Source organism: Hordeum vulgare, chromosome 3H (assembly GCF_904849725.1).
Source record: "Hordeum vulgare subsp. vulgare chromosome 3H, MorexV3_pseudomolecules_assembly, whole genome shotgun sequence".
Lineage (NCBI taxonomy): Eukaryota > Viridiplantae > Streptophyta > Magnoliopsida > Poales > Poaceae > Hordeum > Hordeum vulgare.
Window position 1 is genome coordinate 421,561,764 of NC_058520.1, and position 21,168 is coordinate 421,582,931.

The window sequence follows — 21,168 nt, forward strand, 5'->3', positions numbered from 1 at the left end:
ACCCAAGCCTAATCCTACCAAAATCCTCAAATGAGGAATACGAGTGACATGAGGACTCTCACAGTTGAGGGTTCCGACCGTTTCGATAGCCACGCCAAGTCACTGGTCTTATCCACTCCAACGGTCATATTACTTAAGGGCATTAGTGTCAAATCATGTCGGGATGCTCCCAGGCTATAAAGAGCCACCCCCCACAACCAGTAGCTGGTTGGCTGCTCCGTTAGAAACTGACACTTGTCATAAGAGCAACCCAATTCCTTAGAACCTTCGAGAGTAATTCATCAGTGAGGAAATACACCATACACCGAAACCACAAACCAAACCTAGTGATTGAGCATCACTGAAGAAGTTGTTCCCGTGTGGGACTGAAGCCTTTTACCTTTGAGGACTGTGCATCCTCCGGACGGTTAGGCGTCATGGTCTAGAGCTTTCCAGCAGTCAATTGTGGATCGTCGGGTGACCAAGTTTGTGAGGCTTTGGAAGTCTGCCTTGAAGACCTACCACGAGTGTTGGGCGAGGACTGTGTGTCCTTAGCTCAAGGAGAATACGGTAGGGACTGTGTGTCCCGGGACTGTGTGTCCTTTGGTTTCAATACCAAGCTGCTCCAAACCAGATGTACGACTGTCACAGCAGTTGGAACTGGGTCATCAACGACTGTCTTCACTGAGAAACGGGTTCTAATTCCTCAACTCCTTACTTCCCTCGTATTATGTGTTGATGACTTTCACTGCGACTGTTTGAAGAATTTGTTGAAGACTTCCTCTGAATTTCCTCAACCCCAAATTCATCACGTTAGTTAATCCTCATATGTATTCTGCATGCCTGCTCACAGTGCAATCTGTTTTCACATTCTTCACTCTGAAAAACTGCTGTTGTGAAACTTTACACATCTGATCCTTTACTGTTTCCGCTGAAAGTTAGTCATCAGTGAGGAATTTCCTCAGAAGGAATTTCCTCAGTGATGAAATTCTAAAAATCTCCTATTCACCCCCCTCTAGTCGATATAACGCACTTTCAATAAAGCACTAGAGCAAAAACTAATTGGACCAATGGAGGAGTCACTTACGAAGGAGTAATTCCCCCAAAACGGTTCGGAGAATGGTGCTTTGAGCAAGGAGATCGAAAATCACAGCCAAATGAGCAAGAACACGGGTTTGAGCTGCGAAACAAAATTTTTCTGGAGGTGGAAGAAGAGGCTGGGAGCTGGAATGAGTGGAGGGGGTGCCTGTGGGCCCCACAAGCTTGCACTCCGTCACCAGGGGGTAGGTGGCGGTGGCAGGGCTAGTGGCCCACTAGTCTGGCCCCCAGGCCAACTCTCAGGCCCAGTAATTTTCAAAAATGCCAGAGAAAATCATACTAAATTTTTAGGACCATCGGAGAACTTTTATTTTCGAGGTATTTTTCTCCAGGACGCTAAAACAGAAAACAGGAAAAGCTAAACTAATTCTATAATTTTTCTCCTAAGGAAAAGAAAATGAAAGCTTAAAACAGAGGTATGTGACTCTTTGATTAATTTGTTTCATGGTCATCGAAAGAAATCCGTCAATGGGGTTGATCAAGTCCTCATGACAAAACCTTCTCGAATCGCAAGAGAGAACGGAGAATTTTCTAATAGACACTAAGTCACCTCAATGGGGATATGTATCTCCCCAACAAGCAAATCATACTTCATCTTGACACGAGGGATAGGGCATTCAAAGCTCCCAATAAGAATCGATGAAGTCCTTTCGATAGCATTGATGCAATGTACTTGATATCGTTTCTTCGAAAAGTGCACGGTATGCTCATTACCGTTGACATGGAAAGTGACATTGCCTATGTTGCAATCTATAACAGCCCCTGCCGTGTTTAAAAAGGGTCTTCCGAGGATAATAGCCATGGCATCGTCCTCAGGAATATCCAAGATAACAAAGTCTGTTAAGATAGTGGTGTTAGCAACCACAACAGGCACATCCTCGCAAATGCCGATAGGGAAAGCAGTTGATTTGTCGGCCATTTGCAGAGAAATTTCAGTGGGTGGCAACTTATCCAACTCAAGTCTACGATAAAGAGAGAGCGGCATAACACTAACACCGGCTCCAAGGTCACATAAGGCAGTTCTTACGTAGTTTCCTTTAATAGAGCAAGGTATAGTGGGCACTCCGGGATCACCAAGTTTCTTAGGAGTTCCACCTTTGAAAGTGTAATTGGCAAGCGTGGTGGAGATCTCAAGATCTGGTATCTTCCGTTTATTAGTCACGATATCTTTCATGTACTAGGCATATGGAGACATCTTGAGCATATTAGTTAACTGCATCTGCAGAAAGATGGGTCTTATCATCTCAACGAAGCGCTCAAAATCGACATCATACTTTTTCTTGGATGGCTTAGGAGGGCATAGGTCTCTGAACCCATGGCTCCCTTTCTTTACCATGCTTCCTAGCAGTGAAGTCATCCGTGTCGTATTTCTTAGGTTGTGGGTTATCAGGATTTACCGAAGGTTCAATCTCCACATCCTCAGCATTTCTAGGTTGAGCATTATTATGAACATCACTGTCCATATTGTCACCAGGTTCATGTTCATCACCAGATTGTGTTTCTGCATCACACGCAGAAATATCATTAGGTTCTTCCGGTGTGACAGTATTTGGTGAACTGGCATGTAGGTTCCTATCATCCTTCTTCTTATCCTTAGGATGACTAGGTGTATCAGCATTGATTCCTTGAGAATCTTGATCAATTCTCTTAGGGTGGCCTTCAGGATACAAAGGTTCCTGAGTCATTTTGCCTCCTCTAGTAATGACTCTGACAAAGTTGTCATTTAATTCACTGAGCAAGTCATTCTGAGCTTGAAGTACTTGTTCTACCTGAATAGTAATCATAGAGGCATGTTTACTCAGAAGCTTCAGATCATTGACGTTTCTCTCTACACAAGCACTTAAATGGCTAAGCGTATGAGTACTTTGTTCCAAATGTCTGCTAACATAATCATTGAAACTCTGTTGTTTGGCAACAAAGTTGTCAAATTCATCAAAGCATAGGCTAGCAGGTTTATAAAAAGGAATATCACTCTCATCAAACCTACGCAGAGAATTCACTTCTACTACGTGTATCGGGTTATCGAGACCATGGATCTCTTCGATAGGTGGTAGATTTTTGACATCTTCAGATCTAATGCCTTTTCTTGCATAGATTTCTTGGCTTCTTGCATGTCTTCGGGACTGAGGAATAGAATACCTCTTTTCTTCGGAGTTGTCTTAGGAGGTGGTTCGGGAATAGTCCAAGCATTATCGTTGATCAAGATGTTATTCAGTAGAGTCTCAGCTTGTTCTACAGTTCGTTCCCTAAAAACACAACCGACACAACTATCTAGGTGGTCTCTAGAGGCATCGGTAAGTCCGTTATAGAAGATATCAAGTATCTCGTTCTTCTTAAGAGCGTGATCAGGCAAAGCATTCTGTAGCTGGACGAGTCTCCCCCAAGCTTGTGGGAGACTCTCTTCTTGGAGTTGAGCAAAGTTCTATATTTCCTGCAAGGTAGCTTGCTTATTATGGACAGGGAAATATTTTCACAGAAGTAATAGACCATCTCCTAGGGACTACTGACACATCCAGGAGCAAGAGAGGTGAACCAGGCTTTAACATCATCCTTTAGAGAGAAAGGAAACAACTTAAGGATATAGTAGTGGCGGATCTTCTCCTCATTAGTGAAAAGGGTGGCTATATCGTGTAGTTTGGCAAGATGGTCTACGACCGTCTCAGACTCATAACTGTGAAAAGGATCAGATTCGACTAGAGATATTATCTTAGGATCGACAGAGAATTCATAATCCTTATCGGTGATAAAGATAGGTGAAGTGGCAAACTTCGGGTCGTATTTCATCTTAGCTTCCCGAGATTTTTCCTTCCGCTTGAGAAGTAATTTATCAGCGTCATAGGCATCCTTAAACGCAAGAAAATCCTAGCAGGTTCTATCTCAATAGTAGCAGCAGTATCAGAAGCATCACGAGCATTGGCAGTAACTCTAGCAATATGAGCATCAAGGAACACTCCTAGTGGAACATCGGGCATAGTAGTATCTCTAGCAGTATCAAGCATAGCATCATCAGGCAAAATTGCATCTCTAGCATCATCAGGCAAAGCAGTATCAAGCATAGCATCTCTAGCATTATCAAGCATAGCATCTCTAGCAGTATCAGGCATAGTATCTCTAGCGGTATCAGGCATAGTATCCAGCATAGTATCATCAGACATAGTATCAAGCATAGCATCTCTAGCAGTAGCATCATCAACCACAGGCGACATATCAAGATTTCTAGCAGGAGGTGATGTCGCAAACTTACTCATAACTGAAGGTGAATCAAGTGCAGAGCTAGATGGCAATTCCTTACCTCCCCTCGTAGTTGAGGGCAAGACTTTGGTTTTTGGATCCTTCAGATTCTTCATAGTGATCAGCAGATATAAATCCCAAGTGACTCAGAGAATATAGGAATACCTCCCTGGCAACGGCGCCACAAAAATGTTGACTCCGTAACAGCAGACCTTCCCTTGCAACGGCACCAGAAGAATGCTGCTAGTACTCTCCGACAATCAAAACTAGAAGAATATTGTTGACGGCCAACCAGCGCATGGGATCGTAGCAGTTTTCGAGGGTAGATTATTCGACCCAAATTTGTTGATCGCCAAAACAGGAGGTGAGAGAATATTCTTGAGTATTAGCAGTTGAATTTGTCGGATTCAACCACACCTGAAAGATTAGTATCTGCAAGCAAAGTAGTAAAAGCAAAGTAGCGAGTAATGGCAGTGGCAAGTAACAACAGTAGTGACAGCAGTAGCAAGTAGCAACAGTAGTAGTAACAGTAGTAGCAGCAACAGCAGAGCAAGACAAGTAACAGCAGCAGTAGGAGTAGTAATAGCAGCAGAGCAAGACAAGTAACAGCAGTAGCAACAGTAGTAACAACAGCAGCAGTAGGACAAACTCGTAGGCGATGGGTCGGTGATTTGTTTGGATGATATTCATCATGCAAAAGTTATAACACGGAAATATATGTGGCTAGCTCCCGTTCGTCAATGTGATGTAGGATCCATTCCGTGTGTCGTCATACGTGCTTAGGGAAAAGAACTTGCATGACATCTATTGTCCATCCCTCCCATAGCAGCGGCGTCCAAAAGGAAACTGCGGGATATTAGGGTTCTCCTTTTAATAAAGAACCGGACCAACGCATTAGCACTTGGTGAACACATGAACTCCTCAAACTATGGTCATCACCGGGAGTGGTTCCGGTTATTGTCACTCCGGGGTTGCCGGATCATAACACATAGTAGGTAACTACAACTTGCAAGATCGGATCTAAAACACACATATATTGGTGACAACATAATAATTTCAGATCTGAAATCATGGCACTCAGGCCCTAGTGACAAGCATTAAGCATGGCAAAGTAGTAGCAACATCAATCTCAGAACATAGTGGATACTAGGGATCAATCCCCATCAAAACTAACTCGATTATATGATAGATCTCATCCTACTCATCACCGCCCAGCGAGCCTACGAATAGATTACTCACGAACGACGAAGAGCTTCATGGAATTGGAGAGGGAAGAAGGTTGATGATGACGATGGCGACGATTTCCCTCTTCGGAGCCCAAGACGGACTCCAGATCTGCCCTCCAAATGAAGAACAGGTGGTGGCGGCGCCTCCGTATCGTAAACGCGACGAAAACTTCTCTCTTTTTCTGGGACGAAAGTGAACTTATAGACATGAGGTTGGGGGCGGCAGAGCCGTGTGGGCCCCACAAGCCTGCCCACCGCCACTAGGGGGTGGTGGCGGAGCCCGGCTTGTGGCCCACTGGCCCACCCCCTGAGGTGGAACTTGGCGCAGATATTTTTCATATTTCCCAAAACTGCTCCCCGTAGATTTTCAGGACGTTTGGAGAACTTTGATTTCTGCACAAAAATAACACCAAGGCAATCCTGCTGAAAACAATGTCAGTCCAGGTTAGTTCCATTCAAATCATGCAAATTAGAGTCCAAAACAAGGGCAAAAGAGTTTGGAAAAGTAGATACGATGGAGACGTATCAGTCCCCTGCCCTAGGTCTTTGGCCTATAAATTCCCAAAAAATCTAGAAAAAATCAGGGCGTCCACGAAAACACTTTTCCTCCGCCGCAAGCTTCCGTTTCCGCGAGATCTCATCTGGAGACCCTTCCCGGTGCCCTGCCGGATGGGACTTTGGAGTTGGAGGGCTTCTTCATCAACATCATCGCCCCTCCAATTACTCGTGAGTAGTTCACTTCAGACCTACGGGTCCGTAGTTAGTATCTAGATGGCTTCTTCTCTCTCTTGGATCTTCAATACAAAGTTCTCCATGATCTTCATGGAGATCTATCCGATGTAATCCTCTTTGGCGGTGTGTTTGTCGAGATCCGATGAATTGTGGATTTGTGATCAGATTATCTATGATATATATTTGAGTGTTTGCTGATTTCTTATATGCATGATTTGATATCCTTGTAAGTATCTCCGAGTCTTGGGTTTTGTTTGGCCAACTAGATCTATGATTCTTGCAATGGGAGAATTGCTTGGTTTTGGGTTCATACCGTGTGGTGACCTTTCCCAGTGACAGAAAGGGCAGCAAGGCACGCATCTGTTGTTGCCATCAAGGGTAACAAGATGGGCTTTTATCGTAGATTGTCCATCTACATCATGTCATCTTGCTTAAGGCGTTACTCTGTTCTCATGAACTTAATACACTAGATGCATGCTGGATAGCGGTCGACGTGTGGAGTAATAGTAGTACATGGAGAAAGTATCGGTCTACTTGTTTTGGACATCATGCCTATAGATATAATCATTGCCATAGATAACGTCAAGACTTTGCGCGGTTCTATCAATTACTCGACAGTAATTCGTTCACCCACCGTCTACTTGCTTTCATGAGAGAAGCCCCTAGTAAACACTACGGCCCCCGGGTCTATTCACACCTATCGTTTCCACTTTTGCTTTTACTTTGCTTTGTTACTTTGTTTCTTTCAGTTCTCACTTGGCAAACAATCTATAAGGGATTGACAACCCCTTCATAGAGTTGGGAGCAAGCTCTTTGTGTTTGTGCAGGTACTTGTGATATTCCTTCACTGGATCGATACCTTGGTTCTCAAAACTGAGGGAAATACTTACCGCCACTTTGCTACATCACCCTTTCCGCTTCGAGGGAACACCAACGCAAGGCTCCAAGGCCATGGGGAAATCCTTTGCATATTTGCCTAGGAAGTCCCTAAAGGCGTAGCCATAGCAGAAGGATTCCTGGTGCCGTTGCTGAGGAGTATCAAGACAAGAATAGTCTCCCGTCAGCATGCTTGTTTCTGGCGCCGTTGGAATGTCTTTTGTTGCAGTAGCATCTATGCATGTCGAAGCAAGAAAACTTATGACGAGACTGCAGCCAACGGAACTGAAGAGCTGCCTTGCATGTGGTGCACGGGAACCTTCCATGCACACACCAGCTAGCGAATAGCGCAAACGCCGGATAATCATGCGTCGAGTACATGTACCACACATGCATTTTGAAATTTGTTTGGGTAGCGGCGTCGTAGGTCTTGATCCCATTATCCCAGGCTTCTTGCAACTCATCCTTAAGCGGCTGCATGTACACATTCATATTCTTCCCCGGATATTTGGGCCCTGGAATTATCAACGTCAGGAAAATGTTCTTTCTTTTCATAATCTCTCCGGGTGGGAAATTGAGTGGAATGACAAGTACAGGCCAACAACTGTATTGTGTTGTCGTCATACCATACACATTGAACCCATCCGTGCTGAAGGCAACTCTATGATGCCTTGGATCTTCCGATTTATCCTTATGCAATGCATCGAAGTGCCTCCACGCAAAACCATCTAAAGTGTGTACAAGCATCTTGTTCCCATCCGCATCTAGTTCGGTTCTTTTGCCCAATTTGTGCCATGTCATCTGTCTGGCCGTCTCTTCGACCATGAAAAGACGTTGAAGTATTGGTACGATTGGCAGATACCGAAGAACATTAATGGGGATTTTGGTCTGATTCTTCTCACCCATACCATTGTCTATCACAATATACCTGGAAGAATTGCAAATGGGGCAATAGTTCAAGGCCGCATACTCAAGCCTAAATAAGGCACATCCATTCTCACAGGCATGTATCTTCTCATAGGGCATCTTAAGTACACGGAGGATTTTCTTTGACTGGTACATGTTTGCAGGCAGTACATGGCCTTTGGGAAGAAAGCGTCCAAATATCATCATCATCGCGTCGTAGCATTCTCTGCCTAGGTTTAATTGAGCCTTCAAAGCCATTACTTGCGCGATGGCATCCAGCTGACAAACCTCAGTCTGCTCGTGGAGAGGACGTTTTGAAGACTCCAACATTTCATGTAAGGCCTTTGCAGATTCCTCCATCTCATCGTCCGAATCTCGAGCATCATCAAAGTCTTGCACCATGTCTTCGATCCTGGTACCATGCTCGTCGATGCAATGACGAATCACCTCATCTATGGCACGTTAGTCAGACTCACCATGAAAAGTCCACATTATATAATTAGGCGTAAAACCCCACTTCTGCAGGTGTTTACCCATTTCAAACTCTGTCTGCTTTTTCCAGTTGTCGCACTTGGGACAGGGGCTCCAGATGCGACGCAGAATTTCGGCAGCACCTCCCTGCTGTTCTCCTGATACACGTCTCGGCAATAAGCAGAGAGGATGTGTACCCGGAGAACAACAGGGAGGCATTGACGAAATTCCGCATCGGATCCGGAGCACAGCATACGGGAAAACGAACCCAATCTCAACATACTCGGGTTGTCAATGGATAACGTTGGACAATTCGAAAGGATGGCGGTTATAAATATGCAAAGACATGCATATTTATAGATGTCGCCCTTTCGAACGGGAGACGCATACTGGTCACGCATACTCATGATTGAAGAAACCTATAGCTAGCAAGTTTCATTGGCACGAAGACCGGAACAGAGCAAATTAAGGGGGTAGGAGGAGAAGTCATTTGTGCTCACCAACAAACGCAGGGGCGGAGCTCGTCCAATGCACGTGGAGGACGTCGAACAACTACACATTGAAATTCACACGATCAAAACAAATATGATGTTTTTAAAACATAATCGGAAAATATGTGACCTAACTCATAATTTACAAAACTATGACCCCGTCGGCTTGTGGAAGGCCGAAAAGCACCTTCTCGTTCAACCGGAGGCAGAAGAGTTGTCGGAGGTCGGGGGTTAGTGGTGTCGGGACTCAGTGCCGTCGAGGGTCGATGGTGTCGGGTGTCGGTGCCGTCAGGGTTCGGGGGTTAGTGGCGTCGGTGGTCGGGGGTCAGTGTATTCAGGGGTCCAGGGTCAGTGGCGTCGGGGGTCGGTGGTCAGGGGACTTTTCGGTCAACGAGAGGTCGAAGAGGTGTCGGAGGTCGGGGGTTGGGGGTCAGTGGCGTCGGAGGCGGCGTATTAACAGCTGCACGGAGTTTTCTGCTAGGGTGTCGTCAGGATGTCGTGTCCGGGTTTCGGGCATCGTGTCGGGGTGTCAGGGTGTCATTTTCTTCTTCATCATCTTCTTTTTTTCCCTCCTCTTCCTTTTCTTCTTCTTCTTCTTCCTTCCTTCCTTTTCTTCTTCTTCTTCTTCCTTCTTTTCCATTTCCCTCTTCTTCTTCTTCGTCCTTCTTTTTATTTTTCGTTTTCTTTATTCTTCTCCTCTCTCCTCTTTTTCTTCTTCTTCTTCTTTTTATCCTCCTCCTCCTCCTCTTCTTCTTATTCTTCTTCCCTTATCTACTTATTCTTCTTTTATTCCTATTTTTTTCTACTTATTTCAATTATGACTATGTAGAATCTAAACCTATCACTAAACCTATCGCTAAACCTATATAGCACTAAACAGCAAAAAAATAACAAAAACAAAATCTACCAATCATTAACTAAAAAAGAATCTACCACTAATTAACAAAATACAATCTACCTCTAAATTAACAAATAAAAAATAACCTAGCACTAATTAACTAAACCTAGGACTAAATCTACGATTTAACTAAATCAACTAACTAAACTACCACTAAACCAAATAACTAAATCAACTAACTAAATCTAATCATATAACAAAAAAACTCACCTATTAGGAGGAGGGCAGTGGCCAGCCGGGGCGGTGGGCAGCCGGGGAGGAGGGGCAGCCGGGACGGTGGGCAGCCGGGGCGGTGGGCAGCCGGGGAGGAGGGGTAGCCGGGGCGGTGGGCAGCCGGGGAGGAGGGGCAGCCGGGGCGGTGGGTGATACGTCTCCAACGTATCTATAATTTTTTATGGTTTCATGCTATTATCTTGTCAAACTTTGGATATTTTGTGTACCTTTTATATCTTATTTGGGACTAACGTATTAACTCAGTGCCAAGTGCCAGTTCATGTTTTTTCCGTGTTTTTGACAATTCTCAGAGGAGTTTTTTAGACGGAGTCCAAACGGAATAAAACTTCCCAAAAGATTTTTTCCGAAACAGAAGACGATCGGGAGACTTGAGAACCAAGGCAGAGGGTCACGAGGGACCCCACAAGCCCTCATGGCGCGGCCAGGGGGCCGCGCGTCCCAGGCTTGTGGGCTCCCTGGGCCTCCCCTTCCCAAGCTCCTTCGCCTATAAATTCCCTAAAATCCCAGAAAAAATCAGGAGATCCACGAAAATACTTTTCCGCCGCCGCCAGCTTGTGTCTCCACAAGATCCCATCTGGGGCGCGTTCTGGTGCCCTGCCGGAAGGGGGATTCGGATACGGAGGGCTTCTTCATCAACACCATGACCTCTCCGATGATGCGTGAGTAGTTCACCATAGACCTACGGGTCCATAGCTAGTAGCTAGATGGCTTGTTCTCTCCCTTGGATCTTCAATACAAAGTTCTCCATGATCTTCATGAAGATCTATCTGATGTAATCTTCTTTTGCGGTGTGTTTGTTGAGATCCGATGAATTGTGGATTTATGATCAAATTATCTATGAATCTTATTTGATTTTCTTTTGATCTCTTATATGCATGATTTCATATGATTCTTGCAACTGGAGAAGTGCTTGGTTTTGGGTTCATACCGTGCGGTGACCTCACCCAGTGACAGAAGGGGTAGCGAGGCACGCATCGTGTTGTTGCCATCAAGGGTAAAAAGATGGGGCTTTCTTAATTGGTTTGAGTTTATCCCTCTACATCATGTCATCTTGCTTAAGGCGTTACTCTCTTTGTCATGAACTCAATACACTAGATGCATGTTGGATAGCGGTCGATGTGTGGAGTAATAGTAGTAGATGTAGAAAGTATCGATCTACTTGTCTCGCACGTGATGCCTATATGTATGATCATTGCCTTAGATATCATCATGAGTTTGCGCGGTTCTGTCAATTGCTCGACAGTAATTTGTTCACCCACCGTATTATTTGCTATTTTGAGAGAAGCCTCTAGTAACACTATGGCCCCCGGGTCTACTTCACACCATATTTTCAGCCTTACACTTTTACTTCTTTGCACTTTCTGCCTTGACATCTCACTTTGCATTTAATCTTGAAGGGACTGACAACTGCAATGGATTGAGATGGACCTAGAGGGGGGGTGAATAGGTACAATTCCAAATTTTACTAATTACTTAGCAATTTTAAGCAAAAGTGCGGAATATGAGTGTAGGCCTAATAATTGCTATGACAAGGATGTCACGACCTCTCCGTGGGTTGATCGCCGGTGCCGGTAGCAGGGTTCAGCGGTGGTGTGGCCGGCGAGAGAGAGGGAACCGGAGGGAGCTCGAGAACGGAACGGGAGGTACACGATGCTCGGGAAGGGATAAGACAGCGAGGAGGGAATGCGGGAGAGAATATTCCTTTTTCAAAACATGTCCGAAACAGTACAAGGCTCCGCTATATATAGCTGGCCCGGATTACCTCCACACACACACAACAGGCCCAGCCCATTTCCCTAGCTAGAGGCCCAAATCAACTTGAGCATCCCGCGCCTTTGCCTATGTTCAGCTCGCCTGTTCCTCGCGCCACACGGCTTAGCTGACAGTACCTCCCCGTGAAGAACCAGCTTGTCCCCAAGCTGGTGCAGATGGAAAACGCACCAGCAGCACGCTATGATCTTCCCAGGTGGCCGACTCCGCTGGTAACGTAGCCCATTTCACCAGAACCTGCAAGTGCGAGGCGTTGCCTTTCGTCACCAATCTTCTGTCCAGGATCTCCTCGGGGACCAGCCCTGGCGCCGATAGATCAACTGGTGCTGGTAAGGTCGTAAAAACCGGAGTGTGATCAGGTATATGTTCCTTTAGCTGAGACACATGGAACACAGGATGAACTTGACTCCCTCTGGGTAACTCCAAGCGATAGGCCGCCAGCCCCATCTTCTCCAGTATTTTAAATGGTCCAAAATATTTCATAGCTAGCTTCCTGCAAGGACGATTGATCACAGAGGACTGGGCATATGGTTGCAGTTTCAAGTATACCATTTCCCCCACAGTAAACACCCTGTCCACTCGTTTCCTGTCAGCAAACTTTTGTATTTGCACTGTGCCCTTGCCAGATGTTCCTTAATCACTGTAGTATGATCAGCATGTGATTCTAACCAAGTGTTGACATCAGGATTTAGAGAAGTAGGGTGACCCAGCAGTTGTCCCATATTTGGATCATGCCCATACAGAGCCTTGTAAGGAGTGTAGCCTAGAGCAGAGTGATAAGTAGAGTTGTACCAAAATTCAGCTAGAGGTATCCATGCTGCCCACTTATGAGGAAAATCATGCACGACACATCTCAGGTACATCTCCAGACACTGATTCACTCTCTCTGTTTGCCCATCAGACTGAGGATGATATGCTGTGCTCATGTGCAATTCAGTGCCCCAAGTTCTGAACAGCTCTTTCCAAAAGGCACTCGTGAATATCTTGTCCCTGTCTAACACTATCACCAGAGGCAACCCATGTAGTCTGACAATGTTGTGTAAGAAAGCCTTGGCTATAGAAGCAGCTGTGAAAGGATGCCTTAGAGGAATGAAATGACTTACTTTAGTCAGCCTATCCACCACTACCAGAATAGCAGAATAGCCTTCTGACTTAGGTAATCCTTCCACAAAATCCATGCTAATTTCCTGCCAAGGACTATCAGGAACAGGTAAAGGTTGCAGCAGACCAGGTTTCTTGCACAGCTCATGTTTTGCCTGTTGGCACACTGCACATTGTTTCACAAAGTTGTCCACATCCTTTTTCATCCCTGTCCAACTGAACAGCTGCTTGACCCTGTGATAAGTGGGTAAAATCCCTGAGTAGCCACCTACAGGAGTGGAATGAAAAGATTGGATCAATTTAGTTTGCAGTCCAGAGTTAGATCCCACCCAAATCTTCTAATCCTATTTAATAAGGCCATCCATCAACTAAAATCCAGGGCAAGCATCTGCATGAACTGACAGTTTCTGCAACATTAATTGAGCCACAGGATATGAATTCAAAATCTCTTGCACCCAGACAGGTTTGCTGGAGGATGTTTGCTGAATGGAAAACAAATGAGCTACCCTGGATAAAGCATCAGTCACCACATTTTCTACTCCTTTCTTGTATTGGATAGAGAACTGTAGTCCCACTAGCTTGGTCATAGCTTTTCTTTGTAAATCAGAAGTTAGATTCTGATCTTCCAAGTGACACAAACTTTGATGATCAGTCTTTATCACAAAATGAGCTCTGGAAAAATAAGATCTCCACCTATCAATGGCCATCATTATTGCTAGGAATTCTTTTTCATAGATGGACCATTTCTGGCTGTTGACCCCCAAGGCTTTGCTGTAGAAAGCAATAGGATGACCCTCGTGAGACAGGACAGCCCCAACCCCTGTGTTGCAAGCATCAGTTTCTATAGTAAAAGGCTTCTCAAAGTTTGGTAAAGCCAACACAGGAGTGCTCACCATTGCTTGTTTGAGTGTTTGAAAAGCTATCTGTGCCTCAGGTGACCAAACAAAAGCCTGAGCAATGCAGTTAATGGTTTAGCCAGTATTCCATAATTTTTCACAAACTTTCTGTAATAACCAGTTAGCCCCAGAAATCCTCTCAACTCACTAACATTTTGAGGAGTTCGCCATTGCACCATAGCCTCAGTTTTAGCAGGATCAGTTGCTACACCTTTATCAGAAATGATGTGACCCAAATACTCTAAACATTGCTGAGCAAAAGCATACTTGGTTTCTTTCACAAACAATTGGTTCTCTTTCAGGACATCAAATACTGACTGGATATGTTCCACATGTTCCTCTAAAGTACCACTGAACACTAGTATATCATCCATGAAAATCAAAACATATTTTCCGTTGGATGTTGGAAAAGCAAAATTCATGACACATTGAAAAGTGCCTGGGGCGGTGGACAAACCAAAAGGCATCACTCTGAATTGGAACTGGCCATGATGAGTCTTAAAAGCAGTCTTGTATTCATCCTCTTCTTTCATCCTAATCTGGTGATACCCTGCTCTTAAGTCCAACTTAGAGAACCACTTAGCACCTCCTAATTCATCCAGAATCTCATCAATTACTGGCATGGGAAACTTACTTTTAACTGTTACTGCATTGAGCCTTCTATAGTCCACACAAAACCTCCAAGTGCCATCCTTCTTTTTAACTAACAGCACAGGAGCTGCAAAAGGGCTCATGCTAGGTGTAATCAGACCAGCCTCCAACATTTCTTTAACCTGTTTCTCAATCTCATCCTTCTGCAGGGGAGAATATCTATATGGTCTACAATTTACTGGTACAACTCTAGGAGTGAGGTTGATCTGGTGATCAAAAGCCCTGTGAGGTGGTAACTTGTTGGGTTCCTCAAACACTTCCTTGTTTCTTTCCAACACTTGATGTACTGCCTGAGGTATTTCTGTAGTTGGAGCCATCATAATTCTGTTCAAAACTGCAGTGGCCCACACATCATTTCCCTTCTCCCATTTCAGCAACTGTTCCATAGACACTTCTTCCAGTTGAATTTGCTGGGCAGGCAGAACCCCTTGTAGTTTCACTTCATGTCCCATGTGTTGGAACTGGATCCATTTCTCTGCCCAATGGCATTGCATTACTCCCCACTGTTCTAACCAATCGATGCCCAAAATGATGTCATGGCCCCCTAAGGGCAACACTTGCATGGCATTACTAAAAGTATGCCCTTGTATCCACCAATTCAGGGCTGGTACCATCTCAATGCAAGGTATAAGTGTTCCATTAACTACCTTCACATTCATTGGTTGTTTTAACTTCACAGTGGGTGCTGAAATTTTGCTCAACATTGACGGATCCACAAAGGTGTGAGTACTCCCAGAATCCACCAAAATGAGTACCACTTTGTTTTCCACCAATGCTCTTAATTGAATTGTCTTAGGATGGGTTGCTCCTGATAGTGCATTTACTAAAATTGTGGCACATTCTTCAGCAGCACAACCCACTAGAGCATCCAATACAGCATCAAATATTATTTCATGGGGATCCACCATCTCAGCAGCTTCAAGCTGGGGGTTATTGGTTCCAGGCTAAGAGCATAAGTGGCCAGGAATGAACTTCTCAACACACTTAAAGCACACACCATTAGCTCTCCTGTACTCTTTTAACTGTTTAGCCTTCCATAGTTCCCCTGGTGCCAATCCCTGCCTAATGTCAGATTTTGCATAGGCCTCTTTTGTGTACTGGAACTTATTGCTCTTCTGTGGAGCTAGTAACCCTTCCTGAACAGAAGCATAAAATGTAGCCATCTGCACAGTTTGAGGTATTTGAACCTCCAACCCTGCTCTCAGTTCTTCCTTAAGTCCCATAACAAACCTAGTGACCAGGAAGGTGTCACTGATAGTAGGCTCATACAACCTGACAGAGTACACTATATGCAGGAATTTCTATTTGTACAGCTCTACTGTATCTGTTTGTTTCAGCATGAGTAATTCCTTCATGTGTTGCCTGTACACATCCACATCAAACTCTTGGATCACTGCAGCAGCAAACTGTTCCCAAGAGTGAAAACCTCCCGACTGCTTAAAAGCCTGATACCAACGTGCTGCATTGTCAGAAAGGTGCAGAGAAGCAGAAGCCACCTTAAAATTATCAGGAATGTGGTACAATTGGAAGAATGCTTCACACTTGTCCAGCCACACCCTCACCCCAGATCCATCAAACCTAGGAAAATCCATTTTGGGCATCCACTGCCTCTTTCCCCCAACATCCTCTCCAGAAACTGGTATCGCATTCTGCACTAATGGTGGTACAGCTGATACCTGAATCTGACGCGGGGAGGGTAAAACACTGAGGCGAGGAGCTGCTCCCAGTATTCCCTCAGATCCATCCGAAGCCGTTGGTGACAAACTCTCCGCCCCCACGTGCTGTTTGGCTCTCTGTCCCCCCTGAAACTGTTGTTGTTGTTGCACTTGTCCGAGAGTATCACACGAGAGATTTACCTTCATCTGAACTTGATCCAGGCGTACCGTGTGCTGGGACAGCTTGGCATTGACGGCCGCCAACTGCTCACAAATCCCATCCACCAGACTGAGTTTCCCTTGCGCGGCCCGAATCTCGACGAACTCCTGCAGCATCCGCTCCTACAGTGCCTCCACCTCGTCCGCGAGGAAGCGTGACTGCGGGTTGGGCTTGAACTTCGCCGTCGTCGCTGCTGTGCCCTAAATTAACCCACATCAGGTCAGGAATTAGGCGGATCAACCCTAGGGATGAACTGCAACCTTCGCCTCGGATTTGGCGGGTACGATTCGGGAGAAAAAATTTGGAGCGCGCGGCGGCCTGGAGGCTCTGATACCAGATTGTCACGACCTCTCTGTGGGTTGATCGCCGGTGCGGGTAGCAGGGTTCGGCGGTGGTGTGGCCGGCGAGAGAGAGGGAACCGGAGGGAGCTCGAGAACGGAACGGGAGGTAGAGGATGCTCGGGAAGGGATAAGACAGCGAGGAGGGAATGCAGGAGAGAATATTCGTTTTTCAAAACATGTCCAAAACAGTACAAGGCTCCGCTATATATAGCTGGCCCAGATTACCTCCACACACACACAACAGGCCCAGCCCATTTCCCTAGCTACATGCCCAAATCAACTTGACCATCCCGCGCTCTCTGCCTATGTTCAGCTCGCCTGTTCCTCGGGCCACATGGCTTAGCTGACAAAGGAGTAAGCTATTTAGAGTGAAGTAAGACAAGCGGTAAACAATAATCAAATACAAGTACGTAATAAGGATTAACACAAGTAGAGAGTTAGGGTTAGGAATAACCAAAACTCCAAGAGAGACAAGGATGTATCCCGATGTTCACTTCCTTAGAGGGAAGCTACGTCACCGTTAGAGGGGCGGATGTTACCACGAAGGCACACCAACGCCACGAAGGCTCACCCTATTCTCCCTTTGAGATAACTCCACGAAGGCGTTTCTCAACCACTAGTGGTAAGCCTTGAGGTGGCTTCCAAACCTTCACAAACTTTCCGGGGGAAATCACAATGGTTTGATTCCTCTCCGAAGACTCCTACTACCTAGGAGTCTCCAACCTCCAAGAGTAACAAGATCACGGGGATTGCTCAAAACTTGCTCAAATCACAAATCACTTTGGTGGGAAGGAGGAGAGGGAGACGATCTATCTTTTGATTGGAACAACACTCAAAGGGACTCACAAATGCTCTTGGGGTCTAGGATTTCGTGTAGACAAGAGTGAGTGAGAAGAAAGGTGTTCTTGGATGTATTCTAGCTGTGTTGAACACCCTCTCACGAGGTGGGAGAAGAGTATATATAGTGGGGAGTGAAAAACAGCCATTGCTGACACTTTAAGTCACACAGGGTCCGGACGTCCGATAGTTGCCGGAAGTCCGGGCGTCCGCGAGGGGTCGGACGTCCGACAGGGGTGAGTCGTCCGAGGCCTGTAGATATGTCAGAAAATACTGTGAATTGAACAGCGATCGGATGTCCGGAGAGGACCGGAAATCCGAGTTATTCGACTCAACTTCTTCTGGTGGGAGGTTCCAGATTTCCGAAGGGGGACGGACGTCCGACCCTCGGACGTCCGGAGAGAGCCGGAAATCCGAGTTATAGAGCTCATGTTCTTCTGGTGCAGGGCTCCGGATTTCCAAGGCTGGTCGGACGTCCGGCCCTCGGATGTGTGGAGGGAGCCGGAAATCCGAGTTATATGACTCACATACTTCTGGTGGAGGGCTCCGGCTTTCCGAAGCCTGCTGGTCGTCCGGCCCTCGGACGTCCGGAGGGAGCCGGAAGTCCGAGGCAATAGACCTGTTTTGAGATAGGAACAGAGTGGAGAATATGTGGTATTGGGTATGACAGTGAAGATGTGGTATGAGCAAGTTCATCGCAAAACCTTTGATCCCCTCTTAATAGTGCGGGATCCCTATACTCAATATCAGTAAACTCAAAAGAATAGTCTACATCATCTTTTCTTAATCCCGAGCCTTCTCAAAATATAAATCCCGATCTTCTCAGACCACCTTTGGCGCATAATTCTCAATCTACTAAAGTACTTGCCATCCTGAGATACACTCAACAAATAGGATTAGTTTCCTATGTATGTGTTGTCATTAACACCAAAAGTCGATTAGGGACATAGCATGCACTTTCAATCTCCCCCTTTTTGGTAGTTGATGACAACATATACATAGGTCTCAAAAAGATTTAACATACATTATAGCCTAGGAGATATTTAGTACGGAGCTCCCCCTTAGTATATGCATGATAAAATATTGGAGCTCCCCTTTAATGTGTTTATCGAACATATAATGGATCAACATGTAAATATAATTGATCATCATAGAAAGACAATAGATCATCATAGAAGTAGTGGAGCAAAACATAATAGTCTATGACGATATCATATCAATCCATAGCAATCACAATCATTCATAAGTAGCCATACATGAGTTTATCCATTACATTAAATCTCCAAAGACTAAAAACTACGATACATTACTCCCGCTTTGGCACCAAGTACCAAAAAGGGAGGCACCAACAACACCAACCACGCTCAGAGCTCATCAGCATCATCATCAGCATCATCGGGCAAGCCACTGCCACCAGCCTCGTCAAGGAAATCAGCCCACTCAGGACCAGATGGGAAGCCAAAGTCAGTATGAGGAGCAGCAGGAGGGGCCTCATTATGACTCAGATCAAGAGCGCCTGAGGCTCTCAGACGAGCCTTGAGGGCATTCTTGGAGGAGACTAAGCGAGAAACCACATCATGGGTTTGACCACACTGGAAAGAGATGGCCTTCATCATAGCAGAATGTGCCTTGCCAAGGAATTTGGCAATGCGACCGAGAGGAGCGGAGCTAGATGAGGGGGTGGCTGACTGGGCAGAAGTGCGGCGAGTGGATGTGGAGGATGGGGCTTTCTTGGGAGCATAGTTATCCGCCATGTGAGCGGGAATGACCCATTTGCGATGTTTGTGAGTGACAGCCACAGAGAAATCAGCAACATGGTTAATAAGAGCCTGGATGAAGGGGGCATGAGGAAAGGCTCGCTTTTACTGAAAGCTAGCAAGCCGAATCTCATGCCATAGAAAATGAGGCACATTAATTTAGCTCTTGGGGTGCTCGTACAAGTGAGACATGATGTCAATACAATAGCCACTGCAAGAGCCCTTATCACCCATCTTGGGATAGATGGTGCGGATGAGACACTGAAAAATGATGAAGTAAGGTGAGCACCAGATGGATACCTGGTTAAGGTCCTTCATGCGTTCATCCGCATCAAGCTCACTTAGTGGTTTGAGAAGATACCCACACGCCTCAATGGACTTAGGCGCATGGTTAGGATCATCCCTATGTATTTTAAAGCCGGAGTTGGGGAAACCAAGTGCGGCAATAAATGTATCATAAGTAGCTGTGAAGCGAACGTCAGAGGTGATCCAGCTGACAATGTGGTTTGGAGAAAAGTAGCATGTGGCATAGAACTGGTGAATGGCAGCAGCATTAAAATCGCGATGAAAAGCAAACGGAGCGGCAAGCCCTGATGCCTCAATAAGCTCAATGGCACCCGGGTATTTCACCGGGGGCATGGGAATATGCTCAAGATCTATGTAGAGATGAACAAACAGACCCTTAGGAACTATGACTTTAGTAAAAATGTCCGCCTGGACGTATGTGCGGAAACGTGAGTCTGTAGAGTCACGTACGACAGCGTATTGATCAATGTCGCGGAGGAAAGTGAGGTATGACGACTTGGCAAGTGTGGTGAAGTTCGTGATTGCACAACCTAAGGTAGCAGGGGGTTCTAGTGAGATGTGACGAGCTTCACCTGTGGGCTGAGCAGGAGGAGGTGGTGGCATGTAGGACGCCCTGCGAGTCCCGGGCTTTGGCTTGGACCTCCGATCGGCGGGCTGGTCAGCAAGGTCCTCGGCGGCAAGCTCATCCTCGAAGTCGGAGTCATCACCATCAGACGACGAGGGGAGCAGTGGAGGCGGAGAACGCCGGGCAGTCCGTTTGAAGGGACGACGTGGCCCGTCGGAGTCCGACCCCGTGCCAGTAGGGGCGCGAGAGGATGACCCAGCAACGTTCTTCCGTGCGGCGTGCTTGGTCTTGGGCATGGTGCTCAATAACCTATACGGATGGAAACCCCAAATGAGGAACGAACATGGTCAAACCATAGGAACGAACATGGAGACTTGGGAGAGAGGGAACCAAACGCGAGGGCAAACGGAGGAGATAGCTGTAGACGGATCCCGCGGAGGAAGAAGAGGAAGGAGATAAGGATCCGCGGAGGAGATCGGGCAGATCTCGGGAAGGGCGGCACTGGCGAGTGCTCCAGGAGCTGGTGGCGGCGGCGGTAGGAGAAAAAGGGGGCGCGTGAGGGCTAGGGCAAAGCCCAGCCCCGCGCCCAGCTATTTATATGCCCCGAAGCATCGGACGTCCAACAGGCGTCGGACGTTCGGAGAGGATTGTGCCATCGGACGACCGACACTGGTCAGACGACCGGAATGGGATTTGCCGCCAGACGTCCGAGACACGTCGGACGACCGAGAGAGAGGAGGAGGTAGAGGCTGGTTCTGAAATTTTTGCTGATGAGATGATGATTTTTCATGGTTTCTCACAAAAAGTACGAACATAGTTGTCTACAAGCATTACATATACTACTTGTGGACAGAAATTGATTTATGTGTATTTTGCAAGCTCAAAAATAGAAAAATAAGACTCACTCCCCCTAAATGCATGCCCACA